The following is a 24,396-nucleotide window of genomic DNA, read 5'->3' as shown; positions in this document are numbered from 1 at the left end:
ATTGCACAATCAAAGAATTACCACGTATGTACAATCCAAAACCATGGCAAGCTCACAACAGTGTCCTGGAGTTTGGTGCAACCAATCTTCATCCTCTGTATAAAAATCATACATACTGAAATTCTTAGAGGTCATTTCTATTTGTCACCATCTAGACTTCAAGGATTTAGTCTTAGCTCTGTGTGTAGATTACTTTCCAACCTTTCATGAATTCTGCAATGGTATTAGAACTGTATCCAAGCTTTCTACCCACTTCTAGAGTTGAAAAGCTCAGAGAAGGTCCTCCTGCTGTCAGAGGGGCCTGGTCAGTGATTTGTGCAGCACTAGGAGGGGACAACTACGGTGTGCCATGCTCTGCCCTCCAGTGCGTTCCACTGCAGTAAGTCATTTCCTACCCTTGTCCAAGTGGTATAGAAAGGCGCCTGGGTGGCTCAGTCGGTTAAGTGTTGGACTCCTGATTTCGGCTCAGGTCATGGTCTGGGGGTCCTGAGATCAAGCCCTGCGTTAGGCTCCACGCTCACAGCGGAATCTGCTTAAGATTCTCTCTCTCCCTCTGCCTCTGCCCCTCCCCTCATTCGCATGCACGCTCACTTGCTCTCTCTCTAAATAAGTAAATCTTAAAAAAAAAAAAAAAAGTGGTAGAGAGAGATTGTAAGAGTCCTTATTATCAAGGCTACAGTCTCAGATTTAATCAACCCCAGCCAGATATTAATGTACTGCAGGCCCTAGCAGTCTTCTATTACCCAGAGGCCCTGAGAAAAGTGAGAAACCACATGGCCAGATAAAAACAGTATCTAAAAATCACATATCATTTTGGATTTACTTAAGAAATATCCTTCTCATTACTTTAAATACAGGCTGATTTTATTTAAATTTACCTAGATCAAATTTTAGATCTATTTACGTGAAAGATTAAAGGACAAAAAAGGCTGAAAGCAAATATTAATTCCTGAAATAAATTTTTCTTTCATTTTTTACTGAAATATAGTTGACACATTACATTAATTTCAGGTATACAACATTCCTGAGACAAGCTTTTTGTTTGTTTTTTTTTCCCATGAAGTCTATAAAGCACTTGGGATTCGGGCTGAGAATGTTAACTGTATGCCAAAATCTGTACTCTCCTTTTGCACGGTAATAGTTGTAGCTGGAAATGTAACTGCTCAGCTAGACTATACCCCACACTTCCTTAGAATGAGGGATGGCCACTTGATGAAATGCTCACCAGTGGAATGTCAAACTATCTCTGTGCCACTTCTAGGTCTGGGCTTAAGGCCCTTGACATGTGTCCTCCATGTTTTTGTTTTGTTTTTTCTCTTTCCTTCTGGATAAAACCTAGACATGAAGAAGACCCAGCTTCTACCAGAGATGATGATGAGTGGCAGCTAATACTGGTAGTGATGTGAGAGAGAAAGAAATCTCTTTGGTCTTTGACCTAGGGCATTGCTGGGTCTCTCTATTAATACAGTCTAATGAATACGTCTCCAGTAAAGGACAAGATCCTTCAAAGAGGACCCTGGTTTTCAATGACATCCTCTCCTGCCAGAGGCCTCTGTGCCTGACAAGGAGTGAGCAAGCCTCATGAGGACTGCTAGTGGGATACAGAGCAGTGTCCAACTTCAGCAGAAGGGAGAAAGGTGTGTCCTATAAATATAACTCCATGAGGATTTGAAAGAAATATTTGTCTAAAACATAAAACTGCTGAAGATTGACAAATGACTGTAATCAATTAAGATAAGTAGCTTAAAAAACAGGGGGGGGGATTGCCCTGATACAGTAAAAAGGAATTAAGTCATTCAAAATTCCAGAGTTCTTCCACTACTTGGGTGTGTGACTCTGGATATACAACGAAACTCACTATGGCCTTGTTTCTTCATCTGTAAAATGAGAGGTTTTGATGGGATCGACCTCTGACAACAGTAGAACTTTGCTGAGCTTGCAGTAGGTTAGTTGACTAATAAATGCTTATTCAAAGAACAAATCACAGCTCTTTTTGTAAACTTGGATTTTTACATGTACTTAGGTATATATCTATATTAAAGAGTCATTATCATAATTTTCAGTTATTTGAAGAATACTAGTAAAATAATAAGTGTTATACTGAAATGCAGTGCTAATGCCAGCTGCAATATTCCATGTGGAAAATCCTTATTCTTAGAACACCCAGGAGTCCAAACTTCCAAGAAAGATATTAAGACAATTTTTTTTCTTTTTTGCCTTTAGGCTTTCCATTAATGTGGGCTGACCACCTGAATCCTCTCAAACAATCTTAGCCTATGGTCTTCAAAAGCAGAGGCGAGACTGTTGACTTATTAAATAGACAGAATCCATTGAGTACCTGTTACTTTGAATATATATGTGTACCTGTACATGCGGCTGTGGATGGCTTCCTGATCTTTGAATATAAAGTGGCCCTCACTTTGATTTTAAAAACTCAACTAAAGGGCGCCTGGGTGGCTCAGTTGGTTAAGCGACTGCCTTCGGCTCAGGTCATGATCCTGGAGTCCCTGGATCGAGTCCCGCATCGGGCTCCCTGCTCAGCAGGGAGTCTGCTTCTCCCTCTGACCCTACCCCCATCTCATGTGCTTTCTCTCTCATTCTCTCTGTCTCTCAAATAAATAAATAAAATTTAAAAAATAAAATAAAATAAAATAAAAACTCAACTAAAATTACTCTATTAGAACTGCCACAGGGTTCTTATCATGATCTTTACTGTAGTTAAAACTTTAATGAAGATCTCCAAACTGTAGGCACTGAACAAAATACCCAATTAAACACAGTCCTCCTGCCAACATCCTCTCCATGCTTTTTGCCCAAAAGTGTGCCAAAATATCACTGTTTTAAAAGCCCAACAGCAGCCCAAGAGATACCAGGGTGGTGATTAAAATCTGAACTTTTACAGGCTTTGTAAGGCAGTTAAATTCACCGTAAAGAGCTGAGGTAACAGGAACCCTCAGAGTGAAGTCAATGTTAATTCATAATTTAAAAATAAAATGTCAAAAGAAACCAAGAATTCTTTGGAAAGGATGAATCACTGAGTAATATTTGCATCAATTGTAAAAGCAAGTTTTATTTCAAAATTCTGAAATACCAGCTAAGCTTTTGGAACTGAAGGATTAGGAAAGACCAGGGAAAGCCCCTCCTGCCCCCCTGCTCCCTGAGCCCTTCCTCTCACTTTCCCTTCGCACAGTTCTGTGCTTTTGAGGAAGGACCTTGAAACAGAAAGGAAGATACTGGGTTGACTAGTGAAAAGATGGGCCTAAGCTCTGCATCTCTCTCCTCCAATGGTGAGGTTTTCAGGAAAATGTTCACCCGTGGAAAGAGAAATAGAAAATGTAGCTAGCTAGCAATAAAAATAGCTTCTCCAGAGAATTGTTTGTCTTTCTCACATGAGAGGCACAATGTTATAACTGGCTAAGTTCTAAACACGTGACTAGTTCTATATGAAATGCCTAATGGATTATTTTCTGCACATCTGTGACAATCGCACCACTGACCTCAAAGGCCAGCACAAAGAGTTCTTAGTGAAGGCAGCAAGACCAAGCCCACTTCCCTCCTTATAAGTGGAGGAATTTTCTAGGATCAGATATATTCACATTTTTTGGGCAGGGCCCACTGTAAGGAAACATACTCTTTTTGTTCTATTAGATTTCACTAAAAAGAAAAACAACAAACTTTTCAAACCCCCTAATGGGTGACAATCTGCAGTTTGAAAAACAGAATTTTAGGTGCCATTCAGAGGACACAGCTGGGAATCAGAGAGATAAAGTGTCTCTATTTTCAAGATTATAATCAGCTATAACAGAAACCACTTAGGTGTAATTTTAATACCTCATCCTGGAGAGCAGTGAGGATGAAATTATAGGAAAGACAGTGACTTTTCACCATTTCTCTGTTGAATAATAAATTGATATAAATAAAGGCTATTTATCTAGACAGAGGAATTTTTTTTTAAGATTTTATTTATTCATTTGAGACACAGAGATACAGAGAGAGAGAGAGCATGAGCAGGGAGAGAGGCAGAGGGAGAAGAAGCAGGCTCCTCGCTGAGCCAGGAGCCCGACGTGGGGCTCGATCCCAGGACCCTGGGATCATGGCCTGAGGCGAAGGCAGATGCTTAACCACCTGAGCCACCCAGGTGCCCCTAGACAGAGGAATTTTTTGGAGGAAGTGTACTGTAAGGTATACACACGTGTGTACTACACGTAACGGGAAACATTCAACTGAGATTATCTTTTGACTCTGCAATTCCACTTCCACAAATTTGTACTAAAGAATTATATGAGCATATGTGCAAAGAAATTAGTACGAGGATATGCACTGCCGCAAAAAACTGGAAACAATCTAAATGTCCTCTGATAGCAGATTGCTTAATTATAATTAGGCTACACTCATAGCTTATATGTTACGTAGCTGTTAAAAATAATAATTTGGATCCATATATAGTGACATGGAGATTATTACTCAAGTTATACATTCCTATGTCTTAATTTTCTAACTCATCTATGTAATTAGAAATATATCTTAAGAAAAAAGAGAAAAACACTGCTGAACTTAAAGTTGAAGCTTAAACTTAAAGTTTAACTCTGACATCTTTAACAATTAATGACATAGTGAATCACACATGAAGTATGAATGAGTGAACAATTTCTAAGCACTACTGGAATCCTCTTCAAATAAATATAATAGAAAAAATTTAACTTTAAAGGGGCTACTTTTTTACATCTTTCTTCTGATATATTGGTTTAGTGATGATGAAAAAAATGTTAATGGTGGGTTTACTTTTCTCAAAATAGCTCTATTAAAACTTTTTGAAAAAAAATCAGTATTTGTAATCTACCACATTTTAGATTTGTATACTCACTTTCCATGTTTTCCACACCTCCAACCATTTTCAGTTCCTTAATGTTTTATTTGGGTGCAATGCTACCAATGTGACCAACATAGAAAATAGCTCCCTCAGAAGTACAAATACATCACAGTTGGGGCTGGTACAAGGTCCCTGTTCACAGTGGAATGCCAACCTAGTCGAGATGGCAGATACATATACAACCTTCAATCGTTAACTCATGCAAAGCTTATTAGCATAGTCAGTGGCACATAGTAAATGTTAAGCATCTTCTTAGAGCGTAACAAATTTGTTTATGTTAGATTATGGGAAAAGTAATAGAGACAGTAAGGGTTTTAGGCATTCTGAGAACAATCAAGTACTTTTCTTTCCTATTCTACATGTATGGATACACTGCCACATTCCCTCTTTCTCTCTATCCTTATTACTCTTGAATAAAATGTCTACATATTTTGCCACTAGGGACATGTGGCAATGTCTGGAGACATTTTTAGCTGTCATGCTGGTGGATAGTCCTCCTGGCATCTAGTGTGTAGAGGTTAGAGATGCTGCTAAACATCCTATAATGCACAGGACAACCCTTTACAATGAAGAAATATCTGACCCTAAGTGGCATTACTGACAAAGAGAAACCCTGATGAATGCCATCAAATGACAGTACTTTGGTTCACATGTATAAAGAACTAAACTTATTGATTACTTCTCATGCATCAGGAATTATAGCTAGTGCTTCATGTATTTCACTTATTTTTCACCATATTCCTGAGAAATATGGTCTTGGAGGAGAAAACTGAGGTTTACAGAGAGTAAGTCCTTTGCTGAGGTTGACAGAGTAATGCGAGCTAATCTTACTTCACAGACTATGGTTCGTTCATTTACCTAAGTGGCAGATATGATTTTTTTCCTTGACTTACAATTTTATTCATTTTCATCCAGCATCTTTGCTTCTGGTCTTCTGCATGTTCAGTTGGAGCTAGTCTACCCATAGCATAGCCTGAAAAGCCGAATAGGACTGTGACAATGCACTCAAGTCAGTTCTTCCTGAGACAGTCAAATGTGGTGAAAATACAAAACAACAATAACTCCAGCAATAGCTTTGAATATCTCCTTTGTTCAATTACAAAGGATAGAAGGAGAATCAAGAGACTCTCTAAAATACGTCCATAGAAAACACCATACTCACTAATGGTATAATAAAAGTATGTATATCTTTAAAACTAAGGTACATTGAAATATTCCTTGAATGCATTCCTCCCTTCATTAATTTAGTCATTCATTAAAAAAAAATATTTAGCCTTCCTATGTGTCAGTTACCAAAGACAGCAAAGTATACAAGAGTGTATTCCCAGGGCCCACAGCTGTGGTCGACTGAAAGCAATGACCAAATGTTCTTTGCAACCCCACCCAACAAAAGATAAAATCTCTTTCTCCTCCATCCCTTGAATCTTGGCAGGCCTGTAACTGCTCTGACCAACAGAATGAGACAGAAGTGTGAGTTTAAAACACCAGTTTCAAGAGGCCTTGCAACAGCCATTCTTGCTCTCTTGGAACACTGCTGCCATGTGAACAAGCCTGAGCTAGCTCACTGGAGAATGAGAGATCATGTGGAGCAGAGAGGTCCTACTGGACGCCCCCCTAAACCAGACAGCATCAGATGAGCAACCACAAGACTTCAGAAATCAGCAGAGCCAGCCCGGACCAGATGACCTACTAGAGAGATCACCAAATTGAGGGCAATAACAAATGTTTGTGTTTTAATAAGCTTTGTGGTACTTTTTTACACAGCGAAAGCTAACTAATGCAATAGTTAGGAAGACAGAGAGGCAAAAGCAACGCAACATGGTAAGGGTCACGGGAAGTGGAGGGTGTGTAGGGCATGGGTTATTTATCTTGGTAATTTAGTAGTTACATTTTCTTTGTTAGGGTCCTATTCAGAACCCACTCCCCAGCCCCCACCCTTTGTACTCATTTTTACTGTATTTGCTTATTCAGTTCCTAATAAAACAAATGAAACAAGTACATTAGTCAAAAATACTGTAATGTAAACAGAAATAAAATTATTACTGAAAAGCCTTCAAAATGTAAGTATTAATACAGTGTTATTAGCTTTAAGCACTGATACCATTAAAAACAATTTATAAAGCTTTTAAATACTTTCAACTCTCTAATACCTAAAATCAAATTAATCATTCCTGCTGCAATGGCTCTGTTCTTGACTTCCCAATTTCTGCCAATATATCATTGTCTCAGGTACTCAGGGTCAAAAATTCAGTCACCTTTTTCTCCTTTCCCTCTCCTTATCTCACACATATTCAGTCAATAACCAATTTCTGCTGATTTCTTCCTTATATTATTTCTTGTATCTTCCCCCCCCCAACTTTCCATTCCCACTGTTGTACCCTAGTTGAACTTTCACTGCCTCACTGCTGAATGACAGTAGTAGCCTCCCTACTGTTCTCCCTTATAAGGTCAAAAGCCCTCAACCACTCAGATTATATTATTACATTAAATCATATTATAAACATCATCTATTACTATGTCCTAACCAAAACCCTTTATTACAGACAGACTGATCATGTAAAAATGCCTTGCTCATTTCCATCTTGTGTTCTGTTCATGGTAGCCTTGTATCCTGAAATGCCATCTTTCTTACTTACATATTACCTACTCCTCAAGCCTCTACTCAAATCTGACCTCTGCCCAGAAACCCTGTATTTCTTCTAAAACCTACAGCTATGCAGTCCACACAAAGGCTATAACCCTTAGGTGTACTGGTGATTTTACACTTGACAACATACTGGTCTACTACAATTTAACTTTATATATTTACCATCTTCTTAAGTGGACAAAATGCCTAAAAAGTAGATATAAGAGCTTTGCTTCTTTGTATCACCAAATTAGTAAATACTAAGGACTTTTAAAAATTGTTATTATATTAATAGTAGGAAGCACTGCAATTTCAGATTTGTCAAAATGTGGACTCCTGGTTTCAGTCATGACAGGGTAATGATTATTGAACTTGCCCGACTCAACTGTAAAACTATACCAATAACTGAAACAATAATGGAAGTCACTGGACATGGAAACACTTGAGGTGAGCTCTAAATTCACTTTTTGACTGAGAGTATGTTCCAAACCATGACACAAGGAAGTAAGAGTCCAAACAGAGAACAGCAATCTCACTGGGCAGGGTATGAGAAGTGAGGAATTTACACAGACAAAAAGGCTCAGAAATCTATATAGGGGTCACTTCTGGTTAATGAATACATACTAAGGTGTACTAGTGCAGGACAAGTCTACTAGAAAAATGGCTGCCGGAAATCTAAGAGCTGAATGGAGATTCCAGAAGTTTTGGGAACCTATGAGAAACACTGAAATTCCAATCATCCAGGGTAGAGACATCACTCAACGATCTAAGCATTCAGCTATGACCCCAGAAAGACCACGCTATTGGAATAAGGGACATACCCTAGAATAAAGACTACTCTAAGCCCAACTTTATAAAACCAGGTGATTCACCAGTAAATTTATTGCGTATTACAACAAAACTCAACACTTTTTAAAGGAAGACAAAAATACATACTCTCTACAATGTAGTACCCACAATGTACAACAAAAAGGACAAAACATGCAAAGAAGTAGGAAAACATGACTCAAAAGAAAATAATGACACAGATTATGGAATTGGCAACCAATGACTTTAAAAGTGTTAATAGCAATATGTCCAGGGGCGCCTGGGTGGCTCAGTCGTTAAGCGTCTGCCTTTGGCTCAGATCATGATCCCAGGGTCCTGGTATCAAGCCCCGCATCGGGCTCCCTGCTCAGCGGGAAGCCTGCTTCTCCCTCTCCCTCTCCCCCTGTTTTTGTTCCCTCTCTCGCTGTGTCTCTCTCTGTCAAATAAATAAATAAAATCTTTAAAAAAAATAGCAATATGTCCAAGAATATAAAGGAAAAGATGAACATAATAAGTGGATAGGGAATCTTGGAAGAGAAATAGAAATAAAAAAGAAAAAGAACCAATGGAAAATTCTAAATCAAAATGGGATTTTATTAGGTGACCTGATCAGCATATTGAACACTAGAAGGAAGGATCAATAAACTTGAATATGAGTCAATAAAATCTATCTAAACTGAAGCACAGAGAAAAAAGGCAGGAAGAAATTAAGACACCTTTAATGACCTATGAGATGATAATCAGGTGGTCTTAAACATATGTGTCATTTAGAGCCCTAGAAAGAGAGAGAAGAAAAAATATTTGAAGAAATAATGGCCAAGAATTTTCCAAATTTGGTTTAAAAAAAAAAATCAACCCATAGATCCAAGAATCTCAAAGATCCCCATGTTGGATAAAGACAAAACCATGCATAGTCGCATCATAACCAAATTGATAAAAACTAATGCTAAAGAAAACAATCCTAAAAACATCCAAGGACAAGGGGTGATAATGGTAAGTATGATGGCTGACTTATCAGAAACAATGATGAAAATACTGAAAGAAAAAAAGATTAGCGTACAGTTCTCTACTCAGCAAAAATAACCTTTAAAAATTAAGGTGAAACTGACATTTTTCAAATAAACAAGAGCTGGGAGAATTCATCCGCAGCCTGTTAAAGAAAGTTCTTCATGCTGAAGGGAAATGATACTGGATAGAAATTTGGATCTACATGAAAGAATGAAAAATGCCAAAGATGATGAAAATGTGGGTAAATATAAGACTTTTCTCTCATGTGTGATTAAAAAAATATGATATACTTTGGGGTTTATAACATATGCAGAAGTAAAATGTGTAACAAAAATAGCACAGAGGAAGGTTAAAGGACAAGTAGAAGTATACCACTGTCAAGTTCTTATATATGAAATGTTACAGATTAACCTGTGGTAGACTCAAGGATGCATATTGTAATCCCTAAAGTAAACAGTTTAAAATACAGGCAATGAAGAAGATGAAATGGAATTTAAAAAATAAACTTATTCAAAAGATGGCAGGAAGGGAGGGAAACAATAAACAAAGAACAGATGGCACAAGTAGATAATAATTACCAAGACGGTACCTTAAGCCCAACCATATCAATAATTATATTCAATGGCAATAGACTAAACAGACCAAAAGAAGGTAGAGATGGTCAACGTGGACAAAAAAAGCAAGACCCAAATATATGCTTTTCATAGAAATTGTTAAAAATTAAATATTAAAGACTCAAGTAGTTTAAAAGTATCAGGATGGAAAGTTATGACAGATATACCATGGAAATACTAACTACACAAAAGCATGTTATACTGAAGTATCAGATACAGTAGACTTCAAGAGAAGAAATATTACCAGGGGCAAAGAGAAATATTTCTTAAGAATAAAAGGGTCAATTCATCACAGAGAAATAATGATCTTAACGTGTATGCACATATTAACAGAGCTTCAAAATACAAGAAGCAAAAGTGGCAGAACTAAAGGAAGAAATGGAAATATCTACAATTATAGTTAACATTTTTAACACTCTTCTCTCAGTAATTGATGAAAGCAAATCAACAGAACATCAGTAAAGATATAGAAAATGTAGGAACAACATCATTAATAAAACTAAGTGCATGTATAGAACACTCCAATAACTGTGGAAGACACAAGTGCATGTGGAACATTCACCAAGACAGACTGTAGGCTGGACCATAAAACAAGTCTCAATAAATCTCAAAGAAGTGAAAGCATACAGATATGTTATCAAAACACAGTAAAATTAAATTCAAAACCAGTAACAGAAAGATACCTAGAAAATCCTCAAATACATTTTGATCAAGATGTTAAACTGGGAGGGGAGAGACGTACCTCTTAGAATCAATAAAACATAGTAAATATAACTTCTTTTCCCTGTGTCAGAGAAGCATATAAATTCTTACTGTATCATGTCCACTGTACCCATGGAGGACAGAGATTTTCTGAGAAAGATCAGAATGCATTCTAATATGTTCCGTAAGTATCAATCTTTGCCTATGCTTGTTTTCTTAATCATAAATGATTGAAATTTATAGGGTCAAAAAGATGTTCTGGACATTTTCTAATCATATTATAATTAAGGGTGATATATATTAAATGGCAGATTCCATTCTAAGTAAAATTTATTTTTGTTTATAGTAGGATGAAAATGATGAATCTAAATTTGTATAGCTAGAGAAGTTCTCTAAAGATTACAGTAAATTAGATAAAACCTTACATGTTACAACTGAATTCACTCATGAGATATTGTTGTCTTCCATTTCCACATAAAAACCAATTCAATACATTTACTCAAAGTTTGAGGTCTTTCATTCAGGTGGCATAAGAAAAGGGATTTGATTTACTACAGGTTTCTTCTCTAAAAATAAGAGTATGATGGTGGGGGTAGTGGGTGAAGGATGAATAGGTGGAACACAGAGGACTTTTAGGGCAGTGAAAATACTCTTGTATGATATCATAATGATGGATACATATCCTTGTATATTTGTCCAAACCCAAAGAATGCACAACACCAAGAAGGAACCATACACAAAACTATGGGCTTTGGGTGCTTACAATGTGTCAATGTAGGTTCATCAACTGTAATGAATGTACCACTCTGATGAAAGATGCTGATAATGGGGAGACTATGCATATACAGGGGCAGGGGTGTATGGGAAATCGCTGTACCTTATCCTCAATTTTGTTGTGAACCTTAAAACTGCTGTAAAAAAAAATTAAGACTTAATTAAAAAAAATGTAGTACAACCAACTTTTAATTTCATGTCTGGCCTTTGTCTTGAGCACCATTTTGGAGTATTTGTATTGTCAGACTGAAGAGGAAGTAGACCTCACGAATTATGAATTAGAGATTAATATTATTTTGATCAGATATAGAGAAAACAATCAAGTTCTCTTAAATTTGAGTATGACTTCAGTTGGATTTTCATTTTTATTTATCCTCACATATCTATAATAAAGTATATCCTTTAAGTTTTAAATGAAAAGAATTAATCATGTGAACCAGCAATACTTGCTTGGTTCCATGGATGTGGTGACAATCGCTCTGGAGGGAGAAAAGGTTTCCTTGAAGAAATAAGAACAACAGTGACCTTCCAATTACACAAACACACAAATGATGATTTGCAAGCATCAAAACCAGGCCTTATACAGGGAACTTTCAGTCCTTAAATCTAGTTATGAAGCCATTTCCACATTGACCACTCACATAAATCCTTTAATTTATGCAAATGTCAGTCTATAAAGGAGGAAAAAACTTCATTCTCTTCCATGTCTGATAAGGTCTGATTTGAGTACTTCTTTCTCCCATATCTCTTTGTCAGTGACCTTGACTGCTGGGCAATAAACAAAATATTTACTCAAACTCGTAAATGACAAATTAATATGAAAATGTGATTTGTTTTTTATTTTTACAAATTATATTTTGTTTAGTGATTAAAGTCTCAAATGAATTCATCTTAGGGCTTTTAATCATAGCACAGTTCTTACTTGTGTGAAGCTCATTTTTAGCACCTTGGAGTAATGAATTCATTCAGTCAATTCTCAATTGTATGTGGATGAATTTATATGTGGACTCATGGAATCAACACGCATATAATCCAAAAGTCATTAGTGAAAACTTTTATTTTTTTTTTAAGATTTTATTTATTTATTTGACAGAGAAAGAGAGAAAGCGTGAGCACAAGCAGGGGGAGCACGACAGGGAGAAGCAGGCTTCTCACGCAGGGCTCAATCCCAGGACCCTGAGATCATGACCTGAGCCTGAGGCAGATGCCCAAACGACTGAGCCACCCAGGTGCTCCATTAGTGAAACTTTTTAAATGAGAGTGAAGGGTAGGTGTCCTGACCATGAAGGGGCAGAAATAGGGCTTTTGGGGTGCTGGTGATGTTCTTTCTAGAGCACCACCTAAGTTAAGTGTATTCACTTTGAGGTAAATCATTAAAGCTGTACTCTTATGATTAATGCAATCTTTTAGTTATGTGATTCTTCAATTTTTAAAAGGCTAATGTAAAGAGAAAATTTTTAAAAACTGAAAACATTACATGATCTAATAAGCTCCATGAAATCATGGATTTCTGTCTTGTTCAGTATTTCCAGTTCCTAGAACCTGGCACATGGAAAGGACCCAATGTATATTCAAATGAATTAATGGTTAAAAAAGATATCTTACTATGCAAAGGTAGAAGAGCTTCTACAAAAAAGCAAAGATTCCTCTACCCCACCTCTCCTCATCTCCAATCCTGCTTTTCAGAGTGACTGACTTTTTAACACTCTTAACTTTCTCTTTTTGGTTTTCCTGGGGGTTCTTTTCATATCTCCAAATACTATGTTTATATCTTTTTTCTTAATTTGTCGATTTTAGACATTATGTTCTTGTTCTGACACATGAGGATTGAGCTTACATTACTACCACTTCCCTTTTTTCCTCCTCCAACTGTAATTATAATTAAGGAGAACCTGAACCCAGTTAGAGTTAAAATATTGTATTTTATATTCAATTTCTGTATCAAGTGTGTCTTCAATTTCTTTGGAGAAATATGAATGTAAATATATAGTAGAGATTAATAACAAAAAGATGCAACCCCAGAAACACCTGATGTCAGAAAGAAACTAGACTAAGACCATAAATGATAACTCACAATCCAAAAATGAACAGTTCCTCATATTATCAAAATGACAGTCAAGAATTGTCTTTGTACCTTCTCACACGCATTTTCCTTAAGGTGACCTTGCTCAATAGAGCAAGAAAATCTGAAGTCTTCCAAATAATACTATTATATCAAAGAAACAAAGAATTTTAGAAGTAGATGGTCATTTAGTCTAACCCTCTCATTTTCATACACAGAGAAAATGAAACCCAGAGAAGTTAATTTGCCCAGAGCCACACAGTTTAATCAATAGCTACCTCATCAATACCTGCTGACATTCTGTCTAGTTATTTACTTACTCATTTAGCAAACCTACCAGGTGCTACGCAAAGAAAAAGTCAAGATAAAATCCTCACCCTCAACATATTTTCTGTCTAGAAAACCTAAGAAGTCAAGAGAACATGGATTGCAGGCACCTAACTTCATGGAGAGGTCAGGGAGAATGGATAGAGGAGAGCAAGAGAGAAAGGACGCCGGACCATCCCTGAAGGTTGAGTAGCTGGCGAGCAAGGGAAGGACACTCCTCACACAGGGAGTGAGTATACAGAGGCATTCAAAGGGAGAACACACAGGAGGTAAAGAACTGAAAACTGATGTGGATGATTTGAGAAATAGGGGTGGGGGAGGAGCAAGGGTGGGAGGTGAGCTGTGCAGGAATGAGCCTGTGAAGACAACAGAGACTCATTTCAGAAATATAAAGTTTGTGACATGATCAGACTTGCGCTTTGGAAAGCTGACCTTTATGTTGGAATGAATGACAGAACTGAAGGAGATAATGAAGCAGGAGACTGCAAAAATGAAAGCTAGAAGTTCAAGGAGGAAGGGATGTTCTGGAGGCGAGGAGGAGGCTGAATTAATAGAACCTGGGGACTGGAGGAGATAAATGAGAATGCATGAAGAATGGGATCCTAAATTTCTGGCACGGGGAACCTACCAAATGGATCACAGTGGGCTGACACCTGCATGCCTTAATGTGCGTGGGGGGTGGGGGAGGGACTGCAATGTGGTGAATGAGGATGACCATAAATTTGGTACCGGCATACTGATGGGGATATCTATGTGAAGATACTTAAGTGGCTCCACAATAAAATTACTGTTTTTTTGTGGCTTGCCTTGAATGACTGGATTCTTCCAGTTTAACAAATCCTTAGTAAATATAGCACAACTGCCCCCCCCCCAATCATCCATTTATTTCAATACAGGATTGAACTACCTTTGTAAACAACTTGGACTGATTCCTATTTGGCTATTACAGTACACTTTCTAAGAGAAATGGGATACTTTCTCTGACCATCATAAAAAAGAACTTGAGGGTAACTGACTGCTAAGGCAATGTTTTAAAAAAGTCAGGGGAACCTGGGTGTTCAGTCGGTTAAGTGTCTGCCTTCGGCTCAGGTCATGATCCCAGGACCCTGGGATCCAGCCCCGCCTTGGGCTCCCTGCTCAGTCTGCTTCTCCTTCTCCCTCTCCCCCTGCTTGTGTTCTCTCCCTCTCAAAGAAATAAAATCTTAAAATAAAATAAAATAGTCAGGAAATATTAAAATGTTCTAAGGTGTACTTGTTAAATTTAGTTAAATGCCTAAAATGGGAAATTAGGTAATGACATGGAGAGAAACCATCAAGATATTTTATCAAATGAATGCTATGTTATGGCATGAGAGCAAGGAAATACATTTAATTGTCAAATACCATGCTTTTGATTTTAATTTCCCAGGTGTACTGAGGTTTGCTTAATCACAAGTGACTTCTAAAATGTTTTCAGAATGAGGAGGCAATAGCCATTGTTTGCAATTAATCAAAAATAGGATAATCCACAGTGAAATGCCTATAAAAAAAAGTTCTTTTCAATCTCTCTCTTTTCATCATGACTCTCCCCTTCTCATCCATGATACACAGAATTTATCCTTTTCTCTGGAATTCTGATTCACTTTCTAGATTATTTTTCTTGTTCCTATTCAAGTCAGTAAGAAAGTTCAAGATCTAATTTTATAGAACCCTCAAAATATAGTCATTCTCTCCATTCCTAAAATTCTTGCCTCGGAAGGCCTATTTTCTAAGACAATCAAGTAATTTATTCTCACTATTTGAATGAATTGCAGGCGTGGGCACAGAACCAATAAACAGGTAGACTGATTAGGGAGTCTGTCATCACTTTTAATTACTATTCTTTCATGCTTGATATATGTTAGAATTGATTTCTGGAGATAAAAACTGACTTCTGGAGGGAGCGGTATGTCCTGACATTGAAATAGAGCATAATATGTTCAGTCTGAATCACATGATAAACAATAACAACAAACAATTTTTTTTAAATGACTGCTATTTTGACCAAATTCATTCTAGCAATCAGATTTTTTTAATATTAAATGCTTTCTATAGAGGTATGCTTAACTTTATGCAGGCTTTGTATTTTTTTAGTTCAAGTTAAAGAAAAAATCTCACCAACAAATACTCATGTATCAAAAGCCTTAAAACTAAGAAAAATCCATAGCTTTATTTTCCACTATTAAACGTATGAGCTGGCCACAGATTTTTGACAAATACAGTAAAAAAAAAAAGGCCAACATTATAGTTTTGTGTTTTTGTTTATGTTTCTCTTCATGCCTAGAAGCTGTAGACTGAGCTGATTATGTAATGGAACACAGCGGAATTTATCCTTCTCTGAAACTTCTCGCAGGGAAGCTACCAAAGTACTTGGATTATATTTTATTATTTTAACTAGCAAACACTGCTGTGAGTACTTTTCAACAATGACAGCTTTATAGTGTACTTGTTATATAAGTACACAGGTAGTTTCTTCCACAGTTTATTGGCAACCATAAAAATGATTACACATAGAAATCTTTGTAAACAATTCTTTAAATTTCATTTTTAAAACCTGAATGTATGTAAGTGATTCGAAGAGAGGTCCGTGTCAGCACCAGAATTAAGTGGGCAGCAGAGCAGGGGGAGACAGAAATCAGCAATTTCCAATAACATGGTTCTGACTCTCCCTGGGGTCAGGACACCAGGCCTGGACTGCTGGCATTGTGCTCTTTTCTAGTCTGGATGGCAGATTTCATAAATCGTGTCCACAGAGAACACACGGTTAGCTTTAGCGTTTCAAGGACAGTTTTCCAAAAATGCTACAAGTGAAAAATAATCAACAACACCCCGATGTGAGGAGGTCCTGGGTATTGCAAAATCACTAAAGTGTGAAAGTGGAAAATACAGTATACCTTACTAACTGCCTGCTTGTTCCTGAGGTTTTCCAGCTAATAACTTTTCCCCCTTCGTTTTTTATAGGTTTAGGTAAGTATTTAATTCTGGATGGCTTAACATATTTTGGTTTTACTTTTTAATTGATTAATTTAGATAGGCTTTAACAATCTTTGGATTACAAAGCAGTGTCTGTAGCATTGTTTCCTTTTTTGGAGATACTACTATTGAAATTACAGTTTCAATGGAGCTCAGGGAAATTCTAGAGTAGCCAAAAAGTTACACTTTTTCACTTGCATAAGCACCTATTATCATTTCAATTACTTTATTACCTTGCTTCATAAGTGCCTCTAAAACTTGGAAACTAAAAGCCTTTTTTATTTCCAGTTCATAAACTCATCTTTCAGAATGAAATGCTTTCCTTTTGAAAGGCATTGGGTACTTTTTAAGAAATTCCTTGTTCTAGTAAACTGTGTGTGCTCTTTAGATAAGAATATAATATCTAGGAAGCAAGAACTAGTTTTTGGTTTCTTTCTTCCCAGAAGGCAAAATAGTGTAATTTTTGTTCCTTGTAGAAAACAGCTGCCCTAATTTTGAACAAACAAAACAAAACTTATGCCATTCCTTCACTCAAAAAATAGTTATTGATGACCTACTAGTACCAACAAGCACAATGCTGAATGTTAGATATGCCTTTGTCAGTATAAATCAGAGATGATCTCTTTTCAGCCAGAACTATAGGATTTTGATTCTTTCAGATAGCTCTTTTCCTCTCCTTTCTATTATTTTTTTTTAAGATTTTATTTATTCATTTGAGACAGAGAGATACAGAGGGAGAGCGAGAGCATGAGCAGGGGAGAGGCAGAGGGCGAGGGAGAAGCAGGCTCCCCACCAAGCCAGGAGCCAGATGTGGGGCTCAATCCCAGGACCCTGGGATCATGACCTGATGCTCAACCATCTGAGCCACTCAGGCGCCCCTCCTTTCTATTATTTCTTAAAATAATTAGGTTCTTAAAGAATAAGCCATATAGAATCTTTATATTCTTTAAAGCTCCATCAGTCAGAATCTTTTTTTCACATTTAAGGAAATTGAGTCTATAGTTTAAATTTATTAATATCTATTGAAAGTATGGGTCAGAATAAAAGGTGGTTATAATATTTTGGCCTAATGGTGAAATATAAATAAAAAGTAATAAGCCAATTTGTAATGGGGAATTAAGCCTCCATTTCATTATTCTAATCTCAAAAATAGGCAACAAATCAAAGCAGATGAAACTTGTACTACTGATAATTAAATCTATTAGTTACTACAGGAAAATAAGGAGAGAATAATAATTAATTGATTTCTTTTTAAAATTTAAAATACAATGATATTTTTATGATTAATACTCTAAACGTTTTCATTCATAATCTACTCTTGAGGATTCTATGATCTTTAACAAATGACATCTTATACTACTTATATGTAAAACTGTTAGGCTTTAAATTATTTGTAGTGAGGCAATAAAATATTATTTCACAACTTATTTTCTAAACTATTAGTTGATTTTCAAGGGTAGGTCTATCAACCTCACCCAAAATATTAAAAGACAGCACATTAATTTGCACCCAGGAATACCCTCTTTAATACAGCAGAGACCAAAGGTACAAAGCGAGTTTATCATCATGAAAAGAATGCTATTTTTTTCAATAGTGAGGCACTAGGTACTCATTAATGAAATATTACAAAGATAAGAGTCTTAGTTACGTTACTCTACTACCTTTACCAAATTATGTGGTTTCAAATATTAATCTTCATTGTTAAAAAAAAAAAAAGTCAAGGAGCCAAACTAACTTGTAGGACTGTGACACAAGTCCAAACACTCCTTCCTAAGGCTGAATGCCTCTAGTTCTTGAAAATCCTCAAGGTCTCCTCAGTGACAGGGTCAACTCATAGGGGTATATATGCTTCTGATGATTTACCTGCTCACCTCTAAGAACATTACAGGGGAGTTCAGGATTTGTGGAAGGTGCAAGAGTGCAAATGAGAATTCCCAGAAAGCAGCACAAATTGCTTCAGTGTGGTTTACTGGTCACCAAGAAGCAGTTGTCAATTAACTCTAATCAGACATAAATGTAGATGTAAGAGTAGAACATTTAAAAGTGTCCTAAGACACTAAAATTCTTTTCTTCCTTCTCTTCCTTCTTCTGTTCTTACAGTATGTAACGATCTTGCCACCTTAGATGATTCATACTATAAACAGAAAACCAATAAAACAATCGCCCTGCTAATTTGCATAGCCACTGATTCTTATGCATCCATTCCTGCTAATGTGATTCCTGTTCAATCTGTAGACTGGAGGAGCATAATCTGAGTATTTACTCTATTGGTTAAACTATTCTGCATTTCCAGACACACTTTCTATTGCAGCCATCTCTATGCGCAGAAGAACACATCTTCTAAGAAATTCTGAAGAAGAAAAAGATATTTTCACTACTTTATCAAAAATCCACATGGAAACTCACATTTTTTTTACTTATTATTTTAAAATGTCAATACTGTTCTTACTTCTCCCAAGTTCAAACTAATTGAAGATTATGAAGTAACCACTTCCCCCCAGAAGCCAGAACTTTCACCTCTTCTGAACAGGGGAATACCTCTCATAAATTAGGTAAAAAAGAAAAAAAAAAAAAGATCTTGCTGATTGAATGATAGTCCAAGATTCCTGCAGCCGCCAGGTCTTTATCTAGCCCTTCTATCTATCACAATGAGCAATCCGGGAAAGTGAAGGTAGTAACTTACTTCAATTATCTGGAAGTCTGAAAGTAGTAGTAAAAACCAGCCTTAAATATTAGTTTCTTAAACTAGCTTCAGTTTGTTCCAAGGAACATGACAAGAGAAATAGGAGGAAAATGATCACTAAATCTAACATTCTAGCTATTTCAGACTAAGCTTTTTACCAAAGGCAACTCAGTCATCACAGATGAACTTAAGAGGTAGAAGTAAGAAGGAAGTGTGAAGATCAAAGTAGTGCTTACAAAGGGGAACAACTATTTTTGTATGTATACTCTAGTATTTACTAACTGGGTTTGAAAAACAGGGTGTTTATTCAGCCCATCTGAATGCCAGCTGCGGAACATAAAATCAAATTGAAATTTGCAAACAAAGATAATAGATTTTCAAGCCCTAACTGCCAAACCCACCAACACCTAATTGGATTATAATATTTCCTTTAAAAAGTCTTTCAAACAGGTTAGAAGTGATTTACTATTCACAGCAAGCAGTATTTCAGTGCCAGCATTAAATCTACACATAATGAGCCTTTCTTTGTGTTCACATTTGTCCAGTAGGCTGTGGCCCAGGAAGACATTTTATCTAAACAAGCTCCAGAGGGCATTGGGGAGTTGCAGGTATATCAATATGGATGAATAATTTCAGGAGATTTCATGTTTCCATTTATGATATATGTTCAACTCCCCTTAGCAACTTAATTACATGATAAACGTAAAATGCTACAGGAAACAAATCTTTATATTTCCTGTCTTCCCAAACTCATAAGCTCAAAAAATACTTTGCTTTAAATTATGTACATTTCTTTAGTGCACCAAACAGTAAAAGGATTCATCTCTAGAAAGCACAATATTAAAATGAGGAAAAAAACATACTTCAGCTAAGAACTTTATTCTAATTAAGAGTCCATTTTAGTTTTAACAAACACTATGCAATTTAAACTATTCAAGAATATTCTACCGAGATGTTTTGCTAGAAAAATAAGCACTGGACATCTTGATCCCAAGCTTCAGTGTTTACCAAAGATCACCAGTTTATAGAACATTTGTATGCCAGAGTTATTAAATGTTTTAGTAAAACTCTAGTCATGTTCTCAGATTATGGGCTTTATAACAAAATCTTTAAGTTAAATATAGTTATTTAATAAGCTGCAATGCTGAAAAACCCTACTTAACGAAGTCCATGAAAAGGTCTTAAATCTTGATAATCAAGTACTATATCATCAAGGCCCATTTAGGTTTCAGTATAGGCCAATAAATCAGGGCAAACATCTCCACTGTTATCTATTTTTAAAGACCATAAGAAAACTTGTATTTAGGATAGGCTTTGTTTATATCATTATTTTTGTTTTAGAGGTCATGCATGATACACGGTGCTGTTGTCCAAGTGCTTTACATAATCAGTGTCTAAAAAGTGCTCTAAGTAGGTAATTTCTTTTCTCAAATGCCAGGCCCTGTAGGGTTAGTACCAGGCCCTCCTTGATTTTTGAAAACAAAGATACGGATCCTATAGTAGGTGAATACATTACATCCTGGTTGGTCGGTGTGTGTGTGTGTGTGTGTGTGTGTGTGTGTGTGTGTGTGTGAGAGAGAGAGAGAGAGAGAGAGAGAGAGAGTTCTTTTTGAAGTAGGAGATGAAGGAATGAGGCTGTTCTACTCAATTTGGGGGAGCTGGGGAGGGCTTTCCCAGTCAAGAGGACTGACATACACTTCTGCTTTCATTTCATGGAACGCCCTTAGGTGAAATCTGGTTCAGCACTGCACCAACCACCTTCCCCTCTCCGAAGCTCACCTCAACCCTCAAGCCACCCGCCAGGAGGGGCTGGGGGTGGGGGTGAACATTAAAAAAAAAAAAAAAAAGTTTGCGAGAGTTCCCCCCACAGGTCCCGGTTCCCGCCTGGCATTGGGACGCGAGGAGAAAGGACGGCCCGGGCAGCAGCGGCCCTCTGGCCAACAAGCCCCTGCGAAGTCCAGATGTGCCTTTTGCCCCTCTCTCCAAGCCCATGTGCCTCTCAACTACTGTCAACCTGGTCCTCCGTCCGGTCTAGCCCAGCGGTTAGCGCAGGAATGAGGAAGTCCGAACAGGGCTAGAGGGGGTGCGGGGCGGGTAGGTGGCGGGACTCGGGCCACACGTCCCCGGCGTGGCCCCCACTGGCCCGAGTTCGGCTTACCGTGGTGGCGAGTCCGCGCTCGGCCTCCCTGCGCCTGTGGGCTCCCCTCCCGGGCGGCGCGGGCCTGCGGGCCGTTGAAGGAAAAAGCAGCGGCCGGCCGGAGCCGGAGCGGGTCCGGTGCGGGTCGGGTCGGGTCGGGTCCGGGCGAGCGGGCGCGCGGTCTCGCCGGGCCGGGCCAGTCAGCGCCGCGCCATGTCCGCAGCGCGGGCGGAGGGAAGCGCAGGGCGCGCGGTGGCCGGGCCGCGGCAGTGCCGCCTTCCCGGCCGCGGCGTCTCCGGCCTGGGCTGCGCTGGGCTCTCGGAGCGGGGCCGGCGGCGGGGCGCAGGCCGAGGGCGGCGACGGCGACGGCGGCGGCGGCGGCGGCGAGAGGCCCGATCGACGGGAAGGGCAGGGGAAGCTGTCAGCGCGTCGCCGGGCCGCTCCGGTGGCGAAACCTCCTCTTCCTGCCCCGGCTCGCTGGTGCACTTCTCTCTCTTTCTCTCTCGCTCACTCTCTCACTTCCTGGCTGGAAATTCCCACTGACGTCGAGAGAGAAGACAGACGGACACCCGCGCGCACGCAGCGGGGGCGGGAGGTGGGGTCGCCGCCGGGGGTGGGGGAAGCCCGCACTTTTGTGGGCGCCGTGCGCCCCCGGCCCGGCCTCGCCGCCCCGGCTCGGCTCCTGCCCCTAAGGGCCGCTGTGGGACGCAGGACTGGGGGCGCGCGTTCATTGGCCGGGACGCCCGGGTGCCCTGCGGAGCTCCGGCTCCCCAGCGGGCGCTCCCAAAGCCTCAAGGGCAGGAGCGGACGGGGACGCCCCCCTGGAAGCGCCTGCGGGGCCGAATTGTCCCGGGAGGCAGGCGGCGCGGAGGCGACGGCTGCGCGGCCGTTGGAGTCTGGCGATCCAGAGCCCTAAGGACAGGCCCAAGCATCTGGAGGGGATGATGGGGCGGCCTGGAGCCAAGCATGCTGTGTATAAAAAGAAATCTCATCTATATATTCCTTTTAAGTTGTCTCGTTTACACAGATCTCTCCACAGATTAAAGTGGGATTGCTATATCATAACTGACTTCTGTCCAGTGGATTCTGAACATCTACTGGTTTTTGGTGAGGTCTTAAATCTCCTGGTTATGACAGTTATTCAGAACGTTCATCTGTAGGGTGTTGTCAGGCCTTTATGATAATTACCGTGGATAGAATTATAGTAATGGTGGTAGCAATAGTTTTTGGTTCCCAGCTGATAAAGAGAATACTGATCCAGCGGATGGGAGTTTTTTTCTTTCTTTCTGGAAAGAGCACTATTAGAACTGGCAGACAGGTCTCCCTGTGACCACCATTCTGTAGCTTATGGGCTTCTTTACGTGCCTGGCACCTTGCTAGGCAAAGGGCTGGGGATACCTTAGGATAGAATAGCTCCCAGAATAAGAAACCTAGAGCTGAAATAGATACTGTAAAGCTCATTATCTCACCACTGGGTTCCGTGACAACTGTGTAAATTTAACTTTAAAAACCCTAATAAGCACGCAATCACCACGCGGTGTTGCTATGGCATTTGATTGCGGTTGCAAGTTGGCCATTGTTTTCACGCCGGCTCCCAGCCCCCTTTCCTCCCTCCCTCCCCTCCCCGAGGCAATCACAGGGTTCTCAAAGGAGTGTTTGGCAGGGGTGTAGAGATCCATTTTGACTGGGTTTGGGGTGAGTCTCTGCAATGTCTTTGGAATCAAGCAACAGTCTACCATGAAGCGATTTCATTTAACTCCCAGAGGTTATTTGTACAACTGGAATCCAGGAAATTTTATAAAGATTAAAGACAATGACTTTTTAGAAACCCCATGTCGTTATTTATAAGACATTATTAGAGGGGCGCCTAGGTGGATCAGTCCGTAAGCGTCTGCCTTCAGCTCAGGTCATGATCCCAAGCGTCCTGGGATTGAGCCCTGCATTGGTCTCCCTGCTCAGCGGGGAGTCTGCTTCTCCCTTTCTCTCTGCCCTGAGGCGCCCGCACGCAGCCTGCGCGCGCTCTCTCTCTCAAATAAATAAAATATTTTTAAAAATACTTCTATTAAAAAAAGACATTATTAGAAATGTTTTCAATATTGTATTTTAGTAGATGAATATATAGTGTACGTAAAATTATTTTTGCCACTCATATGAGTATAAAGAGTGCAAACTTCCATGAAACGAAAAAGTATTAGGGAAGTAGTTTTCTTTACTGGGCAGATGTGAACATTCGCAGAGTGAATGTGGGGTGTGGGGTGTGGGGAAGTGGGGGTGGGGTAGCCCATTGATGAAAGAATGGAGAGATAGGATTGTTAGAAGAGTAGAGCCATCATGACATATTTTGGGAACAAAAAATAAAGAGTATTATTTAGTAAAATGGATTAAATCAAATTTCAAATTCAAAATTTTCCCACAGAATAAACTTAAAATTGAGGATGGGGTGTTAAGCAGATAAATTAGCTTCCTGAGGCTGCCGTAACAATTACCAAAACTAGGTGGTTTAAAATAACGGAAAGTTATTCTCTCACAGTTCTAGAGGCCAGAAGTCAGAGATCAAGTTATTGGCATGCTCCCTTTGAAGGCTCTAGAGAAGAATCTTTCTTTGCCTCTTCCTAGCTTCCGGGAGCTCCCACAATCCTTAGTATTCCTTGGCTTTTAGCTGCATCACTCACGTATCTGCCTCTGTCTTCACATGGCCTTCTTCTCTGTGTCTCCTCTGTATCTTTTCATCCACATCTCCCTCTCCTTTCTCTTATTAAGACACTAGTCATTGAATTTAGAGCCCATCCCAATCC

At 38.9% G+C, this 24,396-nt stretch overlaps 1 protein-coding gene across 2 annotated transcripts in view; it reads right to left on the bottom strand.

The window, feature by feature from the left end:
- The window catches only part of NFKB1 (nuclear factor kappa B subunit 1), a 110,532-nt gene extending 88,421 nt beyond the window's left edge, over nt 1-22,111 (bottom strand). For both annotated transcript variants that reach the window (XM_025873514.2, XM_025873515.2), the window contains exon 1: nt 21,623-22,111. The gene's annotated coding sequence lies outside the window, so the exon portion shown is untranslated. The remainder of the gene's footprint in view (nt 1-21,622) is intronic.
- Nucleotides 22,112-24,396: the final 2,285 nt, after the last annotated feature.

This window comes from Callorhinus ursinus, unplaced genomic scaffold, assembly GCF_003265705.2.
Source record: "Callorhinus ursinus isolate GAN/ISIS: 27379988/994484 unplaced genomic scaffold, GSC_fseal_2.0 scaffold4, whole genome shotgun sequence".
NCBI classification, from domain to species: Eukaryota; Metazoa; Chordata; class Mammalia; order Carnivora; family Otariidae; genus Callorhinus; species Callorhinus ursinus.
The sequence above is the reverse complement of the archived record's forward strand: the minus strand, read 5'-3'. Positions and strand labels throughout refer to the sequence as shown.